The sequence below is a fragment of the Rhipicephalus microplus genome, unplaced genomic scaffold (assembly GCF_043290135.1).
Source record: "Rhipicephalus microplus isolate Deutch F79 unplaced genomic scaffold, USDA_Rmic scaffold_138, whole genome shotgun sequence".
NCBI lineage: Eukaryota > Metazoa > Arthropoda > Arachnida > Ixodida > Ixodidae > Rhipicephalus > Rhipicephalus microplus.
Genome location: NW_027464710.1, coordinates 205,673 through 223,083, shown reverse-complemented (window position 1 = coordinate 223,083; position 17,411 = coordinate 205,673). Strand labels below are relative to the sequence as shown.

Here is a 17,411-nt window from a genome sequence, read left to right as displayed (position 1 = left end):
GTTTGAAGATATGTTTGATGGTGGTGAGAGTGGTGCAGGAATGTCTCCGTAGCGCAATTGGCTAGCGCGATTGGCTTTTAATCGAAAGGTTGGAGGTTTGAGCCCACCAGGGGACGGTGTGTCACTTTTTTCTTTGCGCTGATAGCTTTGAAGATATGTTCTAATGGTGGTGAGAGGGGAGAACGACAGTCTCCGTGGCGCTATTGCCTAGCGCGTTCGGCCGTTAACCGAAAAGCTGGAGGTTCGAGCCCACCCGGTGGTGGTGCGGCGCTTTTGTTTCTTTGGGCTGATAGCTCTGAATAAATGTTCTGACGGTGGTGAGAGTAGAGCACGACTTTCTCCGTGGCGCAATTGGCCAGCGCGATCGGCTGTTAACCGAAAGGTTGGAGGTTCGAGCCCACCCGGTGGTGGTGCGGCGCTTTTTTTTCTTTGGGCTTATAGCTTTGAAGAAATGTTCTGACGGGGGTGAGAGTGCAGCAAAAATGTCTCCGTGAAGCAATTGGCTAGCGCGTTCGGCTGTTAACTGAAAGTTTGGAGATTCGAGCCCTCCCGGTGGATGTGTGTTGCTTTTTTTTGCGCTGATGGCTTTGGAGAAATGTTCTGATGGTGGTGAGAGTGCAGCACGAACTTCCAATCACAGGTAATGTTATTAGGTTCCTTCCGTTCAAAAAGAGTCTGACTGATAATACTCCTTACGACTTGTTTATGTTGTTGGGACTGTATTCATTATGGAAAAGTCGCATGATTGATGGACATGCCGAGCCACCATGGTCGACTAGATCTGTCTTCCGAGAAGCAGCTGCTCAAGTGCGCAGTGTTGTCGACACTTTTGACCCTGTTCCGGAGTCACTTCTCGTTCTTGACGCTTTTGCGAGTTTTCCGCACTTCTGGTGAAGTATGCTCTTTGTACATTACTGTTGATAATTTCATTCATTTAAGAAAAAAAAAGTCTCCGTTGCGCAATATTCTAGCGCGATCGGCTGTTAATCGAAACGTTGGAGGTTCGAGCCCTCCCGGGAGTGGTGTGTCGCTTTTTTTTTCTTTGCGCTGATAGCTTTCAAGAAATGTTTTGACGGTGGTGAGAGTGGAGCACGACTGTCTCCATGGCGCAATTGGCTAGCGCGTTCGTATGGTAATCGAAAGGTTGGAGGTTCCAGCCCTTCCGGGAGCAGTGTGTTGCTTTTTTTATTGCGCTGATAGCTTTGGAGAAATGTACAGACGGTGGTGAGAGCGCTGCACTACTGTCTTCGTGGCACATTTGGCTAGCGCGTTCGACTGTTAACCGAAAGGCTGGAGGTTCGAGCCCTCCCAGGAGCGGTGTGTCGCTTTTTTCTTCTTAGCGCTGATAGCTTTGACGATATGTTCTGATGGTGGTGAGAGTGGACCACGACTGTCTCCGTGGCGCAATTGGCTAGTGCGTTGGGCTGTTAACCGAAAGGTTGGAGGTTCGAGCCCACCCGGTTGTGGTGCTGCGCTTTTTTTCCTTTGGGCTGATAGCTCTGAGGAAATGTTCTGACGGTGGTGAGAGTGCAGCGCGACTGTCTCCGTGGCGCAATTGGCTAGCGCGATCGGCTTTTAACCGAAAGGTTGGAGGTTCGAGCCCTCCCGAGAGTGGTGTGTTGCTTTTTTTTCTTTGGGCTGATAGCTTTGAAGATATGTTCTGATGGTGGTGAGAGTAGAGCAGGACTGTCTCCGTGGCGCAACTGGTTAGCGCGACCGGCTGTTAACCAAAAGGTTGTAGGTTCGAGCCCACCCGGGGGCGCTGCGGCGCTTTTTTTGCTTTGGGCTGATAGCTTTGAAGTTATGTTTTCATGGTGGTGAGAGTGGAAAAGGACTGTGTCCGTGGCGCAATTGGCTAGCGCAATCGGCTGTTAACCGAAAGGTTGGAGGTTCGTGCCCTCCTGGAAGTGGTGTGTTGCTTTTTTCTTTGCGCAGATAGCTTTAAAGTAAAAGTGGTGAGAATGGAGCACGACTGCCTCCGTGGCACATTTGGCTAGCGCGTTCGGCATTTAACCGAAAGTTTGGTGGTTCGAGCCCTCCCGGAAGCAGTGTGTCACTTTTTCTATCTTTGCGCTGATAGCTTTGGAGAAATGTTTTCACGGTGGTGAGAGTTGCGCATGACTGTCTCCGCTGCGCAATTGGCTAGCGCGATCGGCTGTTAACCAAAAGGTTGGAGTTCCGAGCCCTCCCGGGAGTGGTGTGATGCTCTTTTGTTTGTGCTGATAGCTTTGGAGAAATGTTCTGACGGTGGTGAGATTGGAGCACGACTGTCTCCGTGGCGCAATCGGCTAGCGTGATCGGCTGTTAACCGAAAGGTTGGAGGTTCGTGCACACCCGGTGGTGGTGCGGCGCTTTTTTTCTTTGGGCTGATTGTCTGAAGAAATGTTCTGACGGTGGTGAGAGAGGAGCACGACTGTCTCCGTGGCGCTATTGGCTAGCGCGATGGGCTGTTAACCGAAAGGTAGGAGGTTCGAGCCCACCCGGTGGTGGTGCGGCGCTTTTTTTTCTTTGGGCTGATAGCTTTGAAGATATGTTCACATGGTGGTGAGAGCGGAGCAGGACTGTCTCCGTGGCGCAATTGGCTAGCTCGATCAGCTGTTAACCAAAAGGTTGGAGGTTCGAGCCCACCCGGTGGTGCTGCGGCGCTTTTTTTCTGTGGGCTGATAGCTTTGAAGTTATGTTCTCATGGTGGTGAGAGTGGAAAAGGACAGTCTCCGTGGCGCTATTGGCTAGCGCGATGGGCTGTTAACCGAAAGGTTGGAGGTTCGAGCCCACCCGTGGACGGTGTATCGCTTTTTTTGCTTTACGCTGATGGCGTTGAAGATATGTTCTGATGGTGGTGAGAGTGAAGCACGACTGTCTCCGTGGCGCAATTGGCTAGCGCGATCGGCTGTTAACCGAAAGTTTGGAGGTTCGAGCCCACCCGGGGGTGGTGCGGCGCTTTTTTTTTCTTTGGGCTGATAGCTTTGAAGATATGTTTGATGGTGGTGAGAGTGGTGCAGGACTGTCTCCGTAGCGCAATTGGCTAGCGCGATTGGCTGTTAACCAAAAGGTTGGAGGTTTGAGCCCACCAGGGGACGGTGTGTCGCTTTTTTCTTTGCGCTGATAGCTTTGAAGATATGTTCTGATGGTAGTGAGAGCGGAGAACGACTGTCTCCGTGGCTGTCGCAATTGGCTAGCGCGATCGGCTGTTGACCGAGAGGTTGGAGGTTCGAGCCCTCCCGGAAGTGGTGTGTTGCTTTTTTCTTTGCGCTGATAGCTTTAAAGTTATGTTCTGACAGTGGTGAGAATGGAGCACGACTGTCTCCGTGGCGCATTTGGCTAGCGCGTTCGGCTGTTAACCGAAAGTTTGGAGGTTCGAGCCCTCCCGGAAGCAGTGTGTCAGTTTTTTTAACTTTGCGCTGATAGCTTTGGAGAAATGTTTTCACGGTGGTGAGAGTTGTGCATGACTGTCTCCGCTGCGCAATTGGCTAGCGCGATCGGCTGTTAACCAAAAGGTTGGAGTTCCGAGCCCTCCCGGGAGTGGTGTGATGCGCTTTTCTTTGTGCTGATAGATTTGGAGAAATGTTCTGACGTTGGTGAGATTGGAGCACGACTGTCTCCGTGGCGCAATTGGCTAGCACGTTCGGCTGTTAACCGAAAATTTGGAGGTTCGAGCTCTCCCGGGAGTGGTGTGTTGCTCTTTCTTTGCGCTGATAGCTTTGAAGATATGTTCTGATGGTGGTGAGAGTGGAGCACGACTGTCTCCGTGGCGCAATCGGCTAGCGTGAACGGCTGTTAACCGAAAGGTTGGAGGTTCGCGCCCACTCGGTGGTGGTGCGGCGCTTTTTTTTCTTTGGGCTGATAGTCTGAAGAAATGTTCTGACGGTGGTGAGAGAGGAGCACGACTGTCTCCGTGGCGCTATTGGCTAGCGCGATGGGCTGTTAACCGAAAGGTTGGAGGTTCGAGCCCACCCGGTGGTGGTGCGGCGCTTTTTTTCTTTTGGCCTGATAGCTCTGAAGAAATGTTCTGATGGTGTTGATAGTGGAGCACGACTGTCTCTGTGGCGCAATTGGCTAGCGCGATCGGCTGTTAACTGAAAGGTTGGAGGTTCGAGCCCTCCCGGGAGTGGTTTGTTGCTTTTTTTCTTTGGGCTGACAGCTTTGAAGATATGTTCTCAGGGTGGTGAGAGTGGAGCAGGACTGTCTCCGTGGCGCAATTGGCTAGCGCGATCAGCTGTTAACCAAGAGGTTGGAGGTTCGAGCCCACCCGGTGGTGGTGCGGCGCTTTTTTTTCTTTGGGCTCATAGATTTGAAGATATGTTTTGATGGTGTTGAGAATGGAGCACGACTGTCTCCGTGGCGCATTTGGCTAGCGCGTTCGGCTGTTAACCGAAAGTTTGGAGGTTCGAGCCCTCCCGGAAGCAGTGTGTCACTTTTTTTATCTTTGCACTGATAGCTTTGGAGAAATGTTTTCACGGTGGTGAGAGTTGCGCATGACTGTCTCCGCTGCGCAATTGGCTAGCGCGATCGGCTGTTAACCAAAAGGTTGGAGTTCCGAGCCCTCCCGGGAGTGGTGTGATGCTCTTTTCTTTGTGCTGATAGCTTTGGAGAAATGTTCTGACGTTGGTGAGATTGGAGCACGACTGTCTCCGTGGCGCAATTGGCTACCACGTTCGGCTGTTAACCGAAAATTTGGAGGTTCGAGCCCTCCCGGGAGTGGTGTGTTGCTTTTTCTTTGCGCTGATAGCTTTGAAGATATGTTCTGATGGTGGTGAGAGTGGAGCACGACTGTCTCCGTGGCGCAATCGGCTAGCGTGATCGGCTGTTAACCGAAAGGTTGGAGGTTCGAGCCCACCCGGTGGTGCTGCGGCGCTTTTTTTCCTTTGGCCTGATAGCTCTGAAGAAATGTTTTGACGGTGGTGAGAGTAGAGCACGACTGTCTCTGTGGCGCAATTGGCTACCGCAATCGGCTGTTAACTGAAAGGTTGGAGGTTCGAGCCCTCCCGGGAGTGGTTTGTTGCTTTTTTTCTTTGGGCTGATAGCTTTGAAGATATGTGCTCATGGTGGTGAGAGTGGAGCAGGATTGTCTCCGTGGCGCAATTGGCTAGCGCGATCAGCTGTTAACCAAAAGGTTGGAGGTTCGAGCCCACCCGGTGGTGGTGCGGCGCTTTTTTTTCTTTGGGCTCATAGATTTGAAAATATGTTCTGACGGTGGTAAGAGTGAAGCATGACTGTCTCCGTGGTGCAATTGGCTAGCGCGGTCGGCTGTTAACAGAAAGGTTGGAGGTAAGAGCCCACCCGGGGGTGGTGCGGCGCTTTTTTTTCTTTGGGCTTATAGCTTTGAAGATATGTTTGATGGTGGTGAGAGTGGTGCAGGAATGTCTCCGTAGCGCAATTGGCTAGCGCGATTGGCTTTTAATCGAAAGGTTGGAGGTTTGAGCCCAGCAGGGGACGGTGTGTCGCTTTTTTCTTTCCGCTGATAGCTTTGAAGATATGTTCTAATGGTGGTGAGAGGGGAGAACGACAGTCTCCGTGGCGCTATTGCCTAGCGCGTTCGGCCGTTAAACGAAAAGCTGGAGGTTCGAGCCCACCCGGTGGTGGTGCGGCGCTTTTGTTTCTTTGGGCTGATAGCTCTGAATAAATGTTCTGACGGTGGTGAGAGTAGAGCACGACTTTCTCCGTGGCGCAATTGGCCAGCGCGATCGGCTGTTAACCGAAAGGTTGGAAGTTCGAGCCCACCCGGTGGTGGTGCGGCGCTTTTTTCTTCTTTGCGCTGATAGCTTTGAAGAAATGTTCTGACGGGGGTGAGAGTGCAGCAAAAATGTCTCCGTGAAGCAATTGGCTAGCGCGTTCGGCTGTTAACCGAAAGGTTGGAGGTTCGAGCCCACCCGGTGGTGGTGCGGCGCTTTCTTTTCTTTGGGCTCATAGATTTGAAGATATGTTCTGACGGTGGTAAGAGTGAAGCATGACTGTCTCCGTGGTGCAATTGGCTAGCGCTATCGGCTGTTAAGAGAAAGGTTGGAGGATAGAGCCCACCCGGGGGTGGTGTGGCGCTTTTTTTTCTTTGGGCTTATAGCTTTGAAGATATGTTTGATGGTGGTGAGAGTGGTGCAGGAATGTCTCCGTTGCGCAATTGCCTAGCGCGATTGGCTGTTAACCGAAAGGTTGGAGGTTTGAGCCCACCAGGGGAGGGTGTGTCGCTTTTTTTTGCGCTGATAGCTTTGAAGATATTTTCTAATGGTGGTGAGAGGGGAGAACGACAGTCTCCGTGGCGCTATTGCCTAGCGCGTTCGGCCGTTAACCGAAAAACTGGAGGTTCGAGCCCACCCGGTGGTGGTGCGGCACTTTTGTTTCTTTGGGCTGATAGCTCTGAAGAAATGTTCTGACGGTGGTGAGAGTAGAGCACGACTTTTTCCGAGGCGCAATTGGCTAGCGCGATCGGCTGTTAACAGAAAGGTTGGAGGATAGAGCCCACCCGGGGGTGGTGTGGCGCTTTTTTTTCTTTGGGCTTATAGCTTTGAAGAAATGTTCTGACGGGGGTGAGAGTGCAGCAAAAATGTCTCCGTGAAGCAATTGGCTTGCGCGTTCGGCTGTTAACTGAAAGTTTGGAGATTCGAGCCCTCCCGGTAGATGTGTGTTGCTTTTTTTGCGCTGATGGCTTTGGAGAAATGTTCTGATGGTGGTGAGAGTGCAGCACGAACTTCCAATCACAGGTAATGTTATTAGGTTCCTTCCGTTCAAAAAGAGTCTGACTGATAATACTCCTTACGACTTGTTTATGTTGTTGGGACTGTATTCATTATGGAAAAGTCGCATGATTGATGGACATGCCGAGCCACCATGGTCGACTAGATCTGTCTTCCGAGAAGCAGCTGCTCAAGTGCGCAGTTGTGTCGACACTTTTGACCCTGTTCCGGAGTCACTTCTCGTTCTTGACGCTTTTGCGAGTTTTCCGGACTTCTGGTGAAGTATGCTCTTTGTACATTACTGTTGATAATTTCATTCATTTAAGAAAAAAAAAGTCTCCGTTGCGCAATATTCTAGCGCGATCGGCTGTTAATCGAAACGTTGGAGGTTCGAGCCCTCCCGGGAGTGGTGTGTCGCTTTTTTTTTCTTTGCGCTGATAGCTTTCAAGAAATGTTTTGACGGTGGTGAGAGTGGAGCACGACTGTCTCCGTGGCGCAATTGGCTAGCGCGTTCGTATGGCAATCGAAAGGTTGGAGGTTCCAGCCCTTCCGGGAGCAGTGTGTCGCTTTTTTTATTGCGCTGATAGCTTTGGAGAAATGTACAGACGGTGGTGAGAGCGCTGCACTACTGTCTTCGTGGCACATTTGGCTAGCGCGTTCGACTGTTAACCGAAAGGCTGGAGGTTCGAGCCCTCCCAGGAGCGGTTTGTCGCTTTTTTCTTCTTGGCGCTGATAGCTTTGACGATATGTTCTGATTTTGGTGAGAGTGGACCACGACTGTCTCCGTGGCGCAATTGGCTATCGCGTTGGGCTGTTAACCGAAAGGTTGGAGGTTAGAGCCCACCCAGGGGTGGTGCGGCGCTTTTTTTCCTTTGGGCTTATAGCTTTGAAGACGTGTTTGATGGTGGTGAGAGTGGTGCAGGACTGTCTCCGTGGCGCAATGGGCTAGCGCGATTGGCTGTTAACCGAAAGGTTGGAGGTTTGAGCCCACCAGGGGGCGGTGTGTTTTTTTCTTTACGCTGATAGCTTTGAAGATATGTTCTGATGGTGGTGAGAGGGGAGAACGACTGTCTCCGTGGCTGTCGCAATTGGCTAGTGCGATCGGCCCTTGATCGAGAGGTTGGATGTTCGAGCCCACCCGGTGGTGGTGCGGCGTTTCTTTTTCTTTGGGCTGATAGCTCTGAAGAAATGTTCTGAGAGTGGTGAGAGTGGAGCACGACTGCCTCCGTGGCCCAATTGGCTAGGGCGATCGGCTGTTAACCGAACGGTTGGAGGTTCCAGCCCACCCGGTGGTGGTGCGGCGCTTTTTTTTCTTTGGGCTGATAGTCTGAAGAAATGTTCTGATGGTGGTGAGAGTGGAGCACGACTATCTCCGTGGCGCAATCGGCTAGCGTGATCGGCTGTTAACCGAATGGTTGGAGGTTCGAGCCCACCCGGTGGTGGTGCGGCGCTTTTTCTTCTTTGGGCTGATAGCTCTGAAGAAATGTTCTGACGGTGGTGAGAGTGGAGCACGACTGTCTCCGTGGCGCAATTGGCTAGCGTGATCGGCTGTTAACCGAACGTTTGGAGGTTCTAGCCCACCCGGTGGTGGTGCGGCGCTTTTTTTTCTTTGGGCTGATCGTCTGAAGAAATGTTCTGACGGTGGTGAAAGAGGAGCACGACTGTCTCCGTGGCGCTATTGGCTAGCGCGATGGGCTGTTAACCGAAAGGTTGGAGGTTCGAGCCCACCCGGTAGTGGTGCGGCGCTTTTTTTCCTTTGGGCTGATAGCTCTGAAGAAATGTTCTGACGGTGGTGAGAGTGGAGCACGACTGTCTCTGTGGCGCAATTGGCTAGCGCGATCGGTTGTTAACTCAAAGGTTGGAGGTTCGAGCCCTCCCGGGAGTGGTGCGGCGTTTCTTTTTCTTTGGGCTGATAGCTCTGAAGAAATGTTCTGACAGTGGTGAGATTGGAGCACGACTGCCTCCGTGGCCCAATTGGCTAGCGCGATCGGTTGTTAACCGAAAGGTTGGAGGTTCGAGCCCACCCGGTGGTGGTGCGGCGCTTTTTTTCTTTGGGCTAATAGTGTGAAGAAATGTTCTGCGGTGGTGAGAGTGGTGCACGACTGTCTCCGTGGCGCAATTGGCCAGCGCAACGGGCCCTTAACCGAAAGGTTGGAGGTTCTAGCCCACTCGGTGGAGGTGCGGCGCTTTTTTTCCTTTGGGCTGATAGCTCTGAGGAAATGTTCTGATGGTGGTGAGAGTGGAGCACGACTGTCTCCGTGGCGCAATTGGCTACCGCGATCGGCTGTTAACCGAAAGGTTGGAGGTTCGAGCCCACCCGGTGGTGGTGCGGCGCTTTTTTTTCTTTGGGCTGATAGCTCTGAAGAAATGTTCTGACAGTGGTGAGAGTGGAGCACGACTGCCTCCGTGGCCCAATTGGCTAGCGCAATCGGCTGTTAACCGAAAGGTTGGAGGTTCCAGCCCACCCGGTGGCGGTGCGGCGCTTTTTTTCTTTGGGCTGATAGTCTGAAGAAATGTTCTGACGGTGGTGAGAGAGGAGCACGACTGTCTCCGTGGCGCTATTGGCTAGCGCGATGGGCTGTTAACCGAAAGGTTGGAGGTTCGAGCCCACCCGGTGGTGTTGCGGCGCTTTTTTTCCTGTGGGCTGATAGCTCTGAAGAAATGTTCTGACGGTCGTGAGAGTGGAGCACGACTGTCTCCGTGGCGCAATTGGCTAGCGCGATCAGCTGTTAACTGAAAGGTTGAAAGTTCGAGCCCTCCCGGGAGTGGTTTGTTGCTTTTTTTCCTTTGGGCTGATAGCTCTGAGGAAATGTTCTGACGGTGGTGAGAGTGCAGCGCGACTGTCTCCGTGGCGCTATTGGCTAGCGCGATCGGCTTTTAACTGAAAGGTTGGAGGTTCGAGCCCTCCCGAGAGTGGTGTGTTGCTTTTTTTTCTTTGGGCTGATAGCTTTGAAGATATGTTCTGATGGTGGTGAGAGTAGAGCAGGACTGTCTCCGTGGCGCAACTGGTTAGCGCGACCGGCTGTTAACCAAAAGGTTGTAGGTTCGAGCCCACCCGGGGGTGCTGCGGCGCTTTTTTTTCTTTGGGCTGATAGCTTTGAAGTTATGTTTTCATGGTGGTGAGAGTGGAAAAGGACTGTGTCCTTGGCGCAATTGGCTAGCGCAATCGGCTGTTAACCGAAAGGTTGGAGGTTCGTGCCCTCCTGGAAGTGGTGTGTTGCTTTTTTCTTTGCGCAGATAGCTTTAAAGTAAAAGTGGTGAGAATGGAGCACGACTGTCTCCGTGGCGCATTTGGCTAGCGCGTTCGACATTTAACCGAAAGTTTCGTGGTTCGAGCCCTCCCGGAAGCAGTGTGTCACTTTTTTTATCTTTGCGCTGATAGCTTTGGAGAAATGTTTTCACGGTGGTGAGAGTTGCGCATGACTGTCTCCGCTGCGCAATTGGCTAGCGCGATCGGCTGTTAACCAAAAGGTAGGAGTTCCGAGCCCTCCCGGGAGTGGTGTGATGCTCTTTTGTTTGTGCTGATAGCTTTGGAGAAATGTTCTGACGGTGGTGAGATTGGAGCACGACTGTCTCCGTGGCGCAATCGGCTAGCGTGATCGGCTAATAACCGAAAGGTTGGAGGTTCGTGCCCACCCGGTGGTGGTGCGGCGCTTTTTTTTCTCTGGGCTGATTGTCTGAAGAAATGTTCTGACGGTGATGAGAGAGGAGCACGACTGTCTCCGTGGCGCTATTGGCTAGCGCGATGGGCTGTTAACCGAAAGGTTGGAGGTTCGAGCCCACCCGGTGGTGGTGCGGCGCTTTTTTTTCTTTGGGCTGATAGCTTTGAAGATATGTTCTCATGGTGGTGAGAGCGGAGCAGGACTGTCTCCGTGGCGCAATTGGCTAGCTCGATCAGCTGTTAACCAAAAGGTTGGAGGTTCGAGCCCACCCGGTTGTGGTGCGGCGCTTTTTTTTCTTTGGGCTCATAGATTTGAAGATATGTTCTGATGGTGGTGAGAGTGGAGCAGGACTGTCTCCGTGGCGCAATTGGCTATCGCGATCGGCTGTTAACCGAAAGGTTGGAGTTTCGAGCCCACCCGTGGACGGTGTGTCACTTTTTTTTTGCTTTGCGCTGATGGCGTTGAAGATATGTTCTGACGGTGGTAAGAGTGAAGCACGACTGTCTCCGTGGTGCAATTGGCTAGCGCGATCGGCTGTTAACAGAAAGGTTGGAGGTTAGAGCCCACCCAGGGGTGGTGCGGCGCTTTTTTTCCTTTGGGCTTATAGCTTTGAAGATGTGTTTGATAGTGGTGAGAGTGGTGCAGGACTGTCTCCGTGGCGCAATTGGCTAGCGCGATTGGCTGTTAACCGAAAGGTTGGAGGTTTGAGCCTACCAGGGGACGGTGTGTTTTTTTCTTTACGCTGATACCTTTGAAGATATGTTCTGATGGTGGTGAGAGGGGAGAACGACTGTCTCCGTGGCTGTCGCAATTGGCTAGTGCGATCGGCCCTTGATCGAGAGGTTGGATGTTCGAGCCCACCCGGTGGTGGTGCGGCGTTTCTTTTTCTTTGGGCTGATAGCTCTGAAGAAATGTTCTGACAGTGGTGAGAGTGGAGCACGACTGCCTCCGTGGCCCAATCGGCTAGCGTGATCGGCTGTTAACCGAATGGTTGCAGGTTCGAGCCCACCCGGTGGTGGTGCGGCGCTTTTTCTTCTTTGGGCTGATAGCTCTGAAGAAATGTTCTGACGGTGGTGAGAGTGGAGCACGACTGTCTCCGTGGCGCAATTGGCTAGCGCGATCGGCTGTTAACGGAAAGTTTGGAGGTTCTAGCCCACCCGGTGGTGGTGCGGCGCTTTTTTTCTTTGGGCTAATAGTGTGAAGAAATGTTCTGCGGTGGTGAGAGTGGTGCACGACTGTCTCCGTGGCGCAATTGGCCAGCGCAACGGGCCCTTAACCGAAAGGTTGGAGGTTTTAGCCCACTCGGTGGAGGTGCGGCGCTTTTTTTCCTTTGGGCTGATAGCTCTGAGGAAATGTTCTGATGGTGGTGAGAGTGGAGCACGACTGTCTCCGTGGCGCAATTGGCTACCGCGATCGGCTGTTAACTGAAAGGTTGGAGGTTCGAGCCCACCCGGTGGTGGTGCGGCGCTTTTTTTTCTTTGGGCTGATAGCTCTGAAGAAATGTTCTGACAGTGGTGAGAGTGGAGCACGACTGCCTCCGTGGCCCAATTGGCTAGTGCAATCGGCTGTTAACCGAAAGGTTGGAGGTTCCAGCCCACCCGGTGGCGGTGCGGCGCTTTTTTTCTTTGGGCTGATAGTCTGAAGAAATGTTCTGACGGTGGTGAGAGAGGAGCACGACTGTCTCCGTGGCGCTATTGGCTAGCGCGATGGGCTGTTAACCGAAAGGTTGGAGGTTCAAGCCCACCCGGTGGTGTTGCGGCGCTTTTTTTCCTTTGGGCTGATAGCTCTGAAGAAATGTTCTGACGGTCGTGAGAGTGGAGCACGACTGTCTCCGTGGCGCAATTGGCTAGCGCGATCAGCTGTTAACTGAAAGGTTGGAAGTTCGAGCCCTCCCGGGAGTGGTTTGTTGCTTTTTTTTCTTCGGGCTGATAGCTTTGAAGATATGTTCTCATGGTGGTGAGAGTGGAGCAGGACTATCGCCGTGGCGCAATTGGCTAGCGCGATCAGCTGTTAACCAAAAGTTTGGAGGTTCGAGCCCACCCGGTGGTGGTGCGGCACTTTTTTTTCTTTGGGCTCATAGCTTTGAAGATATGTTCTTATGATGGTGAGAGTGGAGCACGACTGTCTCCGTGGCGCAATTGGCTGGCGCGTTCGGCTGTTAACCGAAAGGTTGGAGGTTCGAGCCCACCCGTGGACGGTGTGCCGCTTTTTTTTGCTTTGCGCTGATGGCGTTGAAGATATGTTCTGATGGTGGTGAGAGGGAAGCACGATTGTCTCCGTGGCGCAATAGGCTAGCGCGATCGGCTGTTATCCGAAAGGTTGGAGGTTCGAGCCCGCCCGGGGGGGTGCGGCGCTTTTATTTCTTTGGGCTGATAACTTTGAAGTTATTTTGTGACGGTGGTGAGAGTGGAGCACGACTGTCTCCGAGGCGCAATTGGCTGGCGCGTTCGGCTGTTAACCTAAAGGTTGGAGGTTCGAGCCCACCAGGTGGTTGTGTGGCGCTTTTTTTTCTTTGGGCTGATAGTCTGAAGAAATGTTCTGACGGTGGTGAGAGTGGAGCACGATTGTCTCCGTGGCGCAATTGGGCAGCGCGATCGGCTGTTAACCGAAAAGTTGGAGGTTCGATCCCTCCCGAGAGTGGTGTGTTGCTTTTTTCTTTGCGCTGATAGCTTTGAAGATATGTTCTGATGGTGGGGATATTGGAGCACGACTGTCTCCGTGGCGCTATTGGCTAGCGCAATCGGCTGTTAACCGAAAGGTTGGAGGTTCGAGCTCGCCCGGTGGTGGTGCGGCGCTTTTTTTCCTTTGGCCTGACAGCTCCGAAGAAATGTTCTGACGGTAGTGAGAGTGGAGCACGACTGTCTCCGTGGCGCAATGGCCTAGCGCATCCGGCTGTTAACCGAAAGTTTGGAGGTTCGAGCCCACCCGGTGGTGGTGTGGCGCTTTTTTTCTTTGGGCTGATAGCTCTGAAGAAATATCCTGACGGAGGTGGGAGTGCTGCATTAGTGTCTCTGTGGCGCAATTGGCTAGCGCGATCGGCTGTTAACCGAAAGGTTGTAGTTTCGAGCCTTCCCGGGAGTGGTGTGTTGCTCTTTTCTTTGCGCTGATAACTTTAGAGATATGTTCTGATGGTGGTAACAGTGGAGCACGACTGTCTCCGTGGCGCAATTGGCTAGCGCGATCGGCTGTTAACCGAAAGGCTGGAGGTTCGAGCCCACCCGGTGGAGGTGCGGCGCTTGTTTTTCTTTGGGCTGATAGCTCTGAAGAAATGTTCTGACGGAGGTGGGAGTGCTGCACTATACTGTCTCCGTGGCCTAATCGCCTAGCGCGATCGGCTGTTAACCGAATAGTTGAAATTTCGAGCCCTCCCGAGAGTGGTGTGTTGCTTTTTTCTTTGCGCTGATAGCTTTGAAGATATGTTCTGATGGTGGTGAGAGTGAAGCACGACTGTCTCCGTGGCGCAATTGGCTAGCGCGTTCGGCCGTTAACCGAAAGTATGGAGGTTCGAGCCCACCCGGTGGTGGTGTGTTTCTTTTTCTTTGCGCTGATAGCTTTGAAGATATGTTCTGATGGTGGTGAGAGCGGAGCACGACTGTCTCCGTGGCGCAATTGGCTAGCACGTTCGGCTGTTAACCAAAACATTCCAGGTTTGAGCCCTCCCGGGAGTGGTGTGTTGCTTTTTTCTTTGCGCTGATAGCTTTGAAGATAGGTTCGGATGATGGTGAGAGTGGCGCACGACTGTCTCCGTGGCGCAATTGGCTAGCGCGATGGGCTGTTAACCGAAAGGTTGGAGGTTCGAGCCCACCTGGTGGTGGAGCGGCGTTTTTTTTTCTTTGGGCTGATAGCTCTGAAGAAATGTTCTGACGGTGGTGAGAGTGGAGCAGGACTGTCTCCGTGGCGCAATTGGCTAGCGCGATCAGCTGTTAACCAAAAGGTTGGAGGTTCGAGCCCACCCGGTGGTGGTTCGGCGCTTTTTTTTCTTTGGGCTGATAGCTTTGAAGTTATGTTCTCATGGTGGTGAGAGTGGAGCACGACTGTCTCCGTGGCGCAATGGCCTAGCGCATCCGGCTGTTAACCGAAAGTTTGGAGGTTCGAGCCCACCCGGTGGTGGTGCTGCGCTTTTTTTTCTTTGGGCTGATAGCTCTGAAGAAATATCCTGACGGAAGTGGGAGTGCTGCACTACTGTCTCTGTGGCACAATTGGCTAGCGCGATCGGCTGTTAACCGAAAGGTTGTAGTTTAGAGCCTTCTCGGGGTGGTGTGTTGCTCTTTTCTTCGCGCTGATAGCTTTGTAGATATGTTCTGATGGTGGTGAGAGCGCAGCACGACTGTCTCCGTGGCGCCATTGGCTAGCGCGACTGGCTGTTAACCGAGAGGTTGGAGGTTCGAGCCCACCCGGTGGTGGTGCGGCGTTTCTTTTTCTTTAGGCTGATAGCTCTGAAGAAATGTTCTGACAGTGGTGAGAGTGGAGCACGACTGCCTCCGTGGCCCAATTGGCTAGCGCGATCGGCTGTTAGCTGAACGGTTGGAGGTTCGAGCCCAGCCGGTGGTGGTGCGGCGCTTTTTCTTCTTTGAGCTGATAGCTCTGAAGAAATGTTCTGACGGTGGTGAGAGTGGAGCACGACTGTCTCCGTGTTGCAATTGGCTAGCGCGTTCGGCTGTTAACCGAAATGTTGGAGGTTCGAGCCCACCCGGTGGTGGTGCGGCGCTTTTTTTCTTCGGGCTGATAGTCTGAAGAAATGTTCTGCGGTGGTGAGAGTGAAGCACGACTGTCTCCATGGCGCAATTGGCTAGCGCGTTCGGCCGTTAACCGAAAGGCTGTAGGTTCGAGCCCTCCCGGGAGCGGTGTGTCGCTTTTTTCTTCTTGGCGCTGAAAGCTTTGGAGAAATGTTCTGACGGTGGTGAGAGTGGAGCACGACTGTCTCCGTGGCGCAATCGGTTAGCGCGATCGGCTGTTAACCGAAAGTTTGGAGGTTCTAGCCCACCCGGTGGTGGTGCGGCGCTTTTTTTCTTTGGGCTGATCGTCTGAAGAAATGTTCTGACGGTGGTCACATATAAAACGTCACATATATGACGGTGGGCACATATATATGTCACATATAAAATAGCCCCTGTAAACCTTTTGATGCCCTCCACATCTTCCAACATCGTCCGCGTCGCTCGCCTGAAGCCATACCTCTCGTACAACACCTGCTAACAAGCGCCGGGTCGCTTGTTTGACAACCATTTGCTGGAGAACGCATGCAAGAGAGGGGAAACGCCCATGTCGTCTGCCACAGCTCTAATTGGCTACCACTGCTGCAAATGTCAATTCCGCGCAATGCCTGATGCCCTCGTCTGTCCTCGGCTCTGTTACCGCCGCGGCCGCGCTCCCGGGGTGAGGAGTGGCTGATTGCGGTGCTGCGTTGTGACACGACTGGTTCGGGGTTGTTTCCGAACTACTGAAGCTGAAAGTAAACAGTGAGGGCTGACTGCGTAAACAGGCGGCATCTGCACACTCGTGGCGTTACGACAAGTAGCAGACGAACAAGATTTACGCGTTGGAGCGAGACGTACAGCCGTGGCCGCGGGGTTCCATAGTGTGGGGAGCTTGTTTTTCGCCACGCGTCTTTAACTAATGCCTTAATTTTAATTCCCCATAGTAGTAGTTTTTAATTCCCATTCTAATGGTCGTATGCTGCTGTTCATGTTTTGAGCAGTTTCCAGTGCTTGCTTGTACTTGCGAGTTTTAAACAGATCGGTACAGACTTGTCTAAATTCAACATTTTGCAATGTACTTACCAACCGGCCCGGTTCAGTTCGCTAAGGCAGGTGAACTTTCTTCATTCTGTTTCTGAAAACACTGTTTACACTTGAGCGCAGCTTACATGCTCAAGTCAATATATGGCAAGGTTATTAAAACAGTTATGGAAGAGCTATATTGCAAAAATATCCCATTAGCAGGTCCCAGAGTTCTGAGAAACTGCTGGGAGCTTATTGTGAAAATGCATGTTGCTTGTCTGAAGCCCTCCACATGAAAGCAGGAAGAGTAACTCACAGTGAAGGCTTAATGTGGAAGCGTAGAAATAATGAAGTGAATCGGCTGCAATGAAAAATTAAAGAAACAAAGTCCTGAAACAGGTGGAAGCTGATGAAATTATTCACAGGATTTTTACTTTCTCGGTCCATGAGTACTTGCTTACTTACATTCTTACTTACATTTTACTTACATTAAAACGCCTGATCCTTACAATAAACACCTGAACCACAGTAAAATTAGAAATTACTAATGCTTACTTTGTGTGCATTGAATTTGCTAGTCTCTCCTGTGATGCCCTAAGGCCTTGGAAGTAATACAAATGAAATATCCAGCATAAACAAACATACTCTTGCAGAAATTTATCAAAAACTAAGGTCTCCCTTAACCATCATTAAGTTTTCTTTTGCACCATCTGCCTGTGATGGATCTTTTTTTCTATTCGTCATTGCAGTAGGCTACTCAGTACCTTCACAGTGATACAGTTGGGAGCCATGCACACGTTGTCAAGTCTGGTTTTTGTTTCGCACTACAACTACCCCATATCTCCCTGATTTTGCTTCAAATGTTGCCAACAGTCACCTGCAAGGTATACACGTGCAGTATTTTGGAGAATCACTGTTACACAAAGTTCCGAAAACTGCTGCAGGCATCACGAACCGACACTGCAATGTCAAGTAACAGGCAGCTGGTCTATTTTTAAACAGGACATACTCAGGGAATCAACAACTGTTTCACGTTCTTACGTCGCTCTCGCTGCAGGTCAAACACCGATCGTAGCATATTATGAGCACTTAATTTGATAGTTTGAACTCGCAATTACTAACGATATACAGTCGAAACCCGTAATAACAAAATCGCCGTAAAAACCGCTAAAATTCGTTTTCGCGGGAATTTTGTTGCCGCGAGTATGAGACATAAAAACAGTGATACGACCAGCAGGACGAAAATTTATTGAAAGATGTCAGTCAACTTACTTTGCCGGCCCTTGCCATGCAACAACTTCAAAGCTCTGCTTTCGCACTGGAAAAAGTGGTCCATTGCTACGTCGTCATCATGTAGGCCG

General features: G+C 51.7%; 2 non-coding genes across 2 annotated transcripts; both read left to right on the top strand.

Annotated features, from left to right (window-relative positions):
- The first annotated feature begins 3,302 nt into the window (after positions 1-3,302).
- TRNAN-GUU (transfer RNA asparagine (anticodon GUU)) lies at positions 3,303-3,376 on the top strand. Its single transcript has one exon. It is a non-coding gene; the product is annotated as a tRNA-Asn (tRNA).
- A 956-nt stretch (positions 3,377-4,332) lies between these two features.
- On the top strand, positions 4,333-4,406 carry TRNAN-GUU (transfer RNA asparagine (anticodon GUU)). Its single transcript has one exon. It is a non-coding gene; the product is annotated as a tRNA-Asn (tRNA).
- Positions 4,407-17,411: the final 13,005 nt, after the last annotated feature.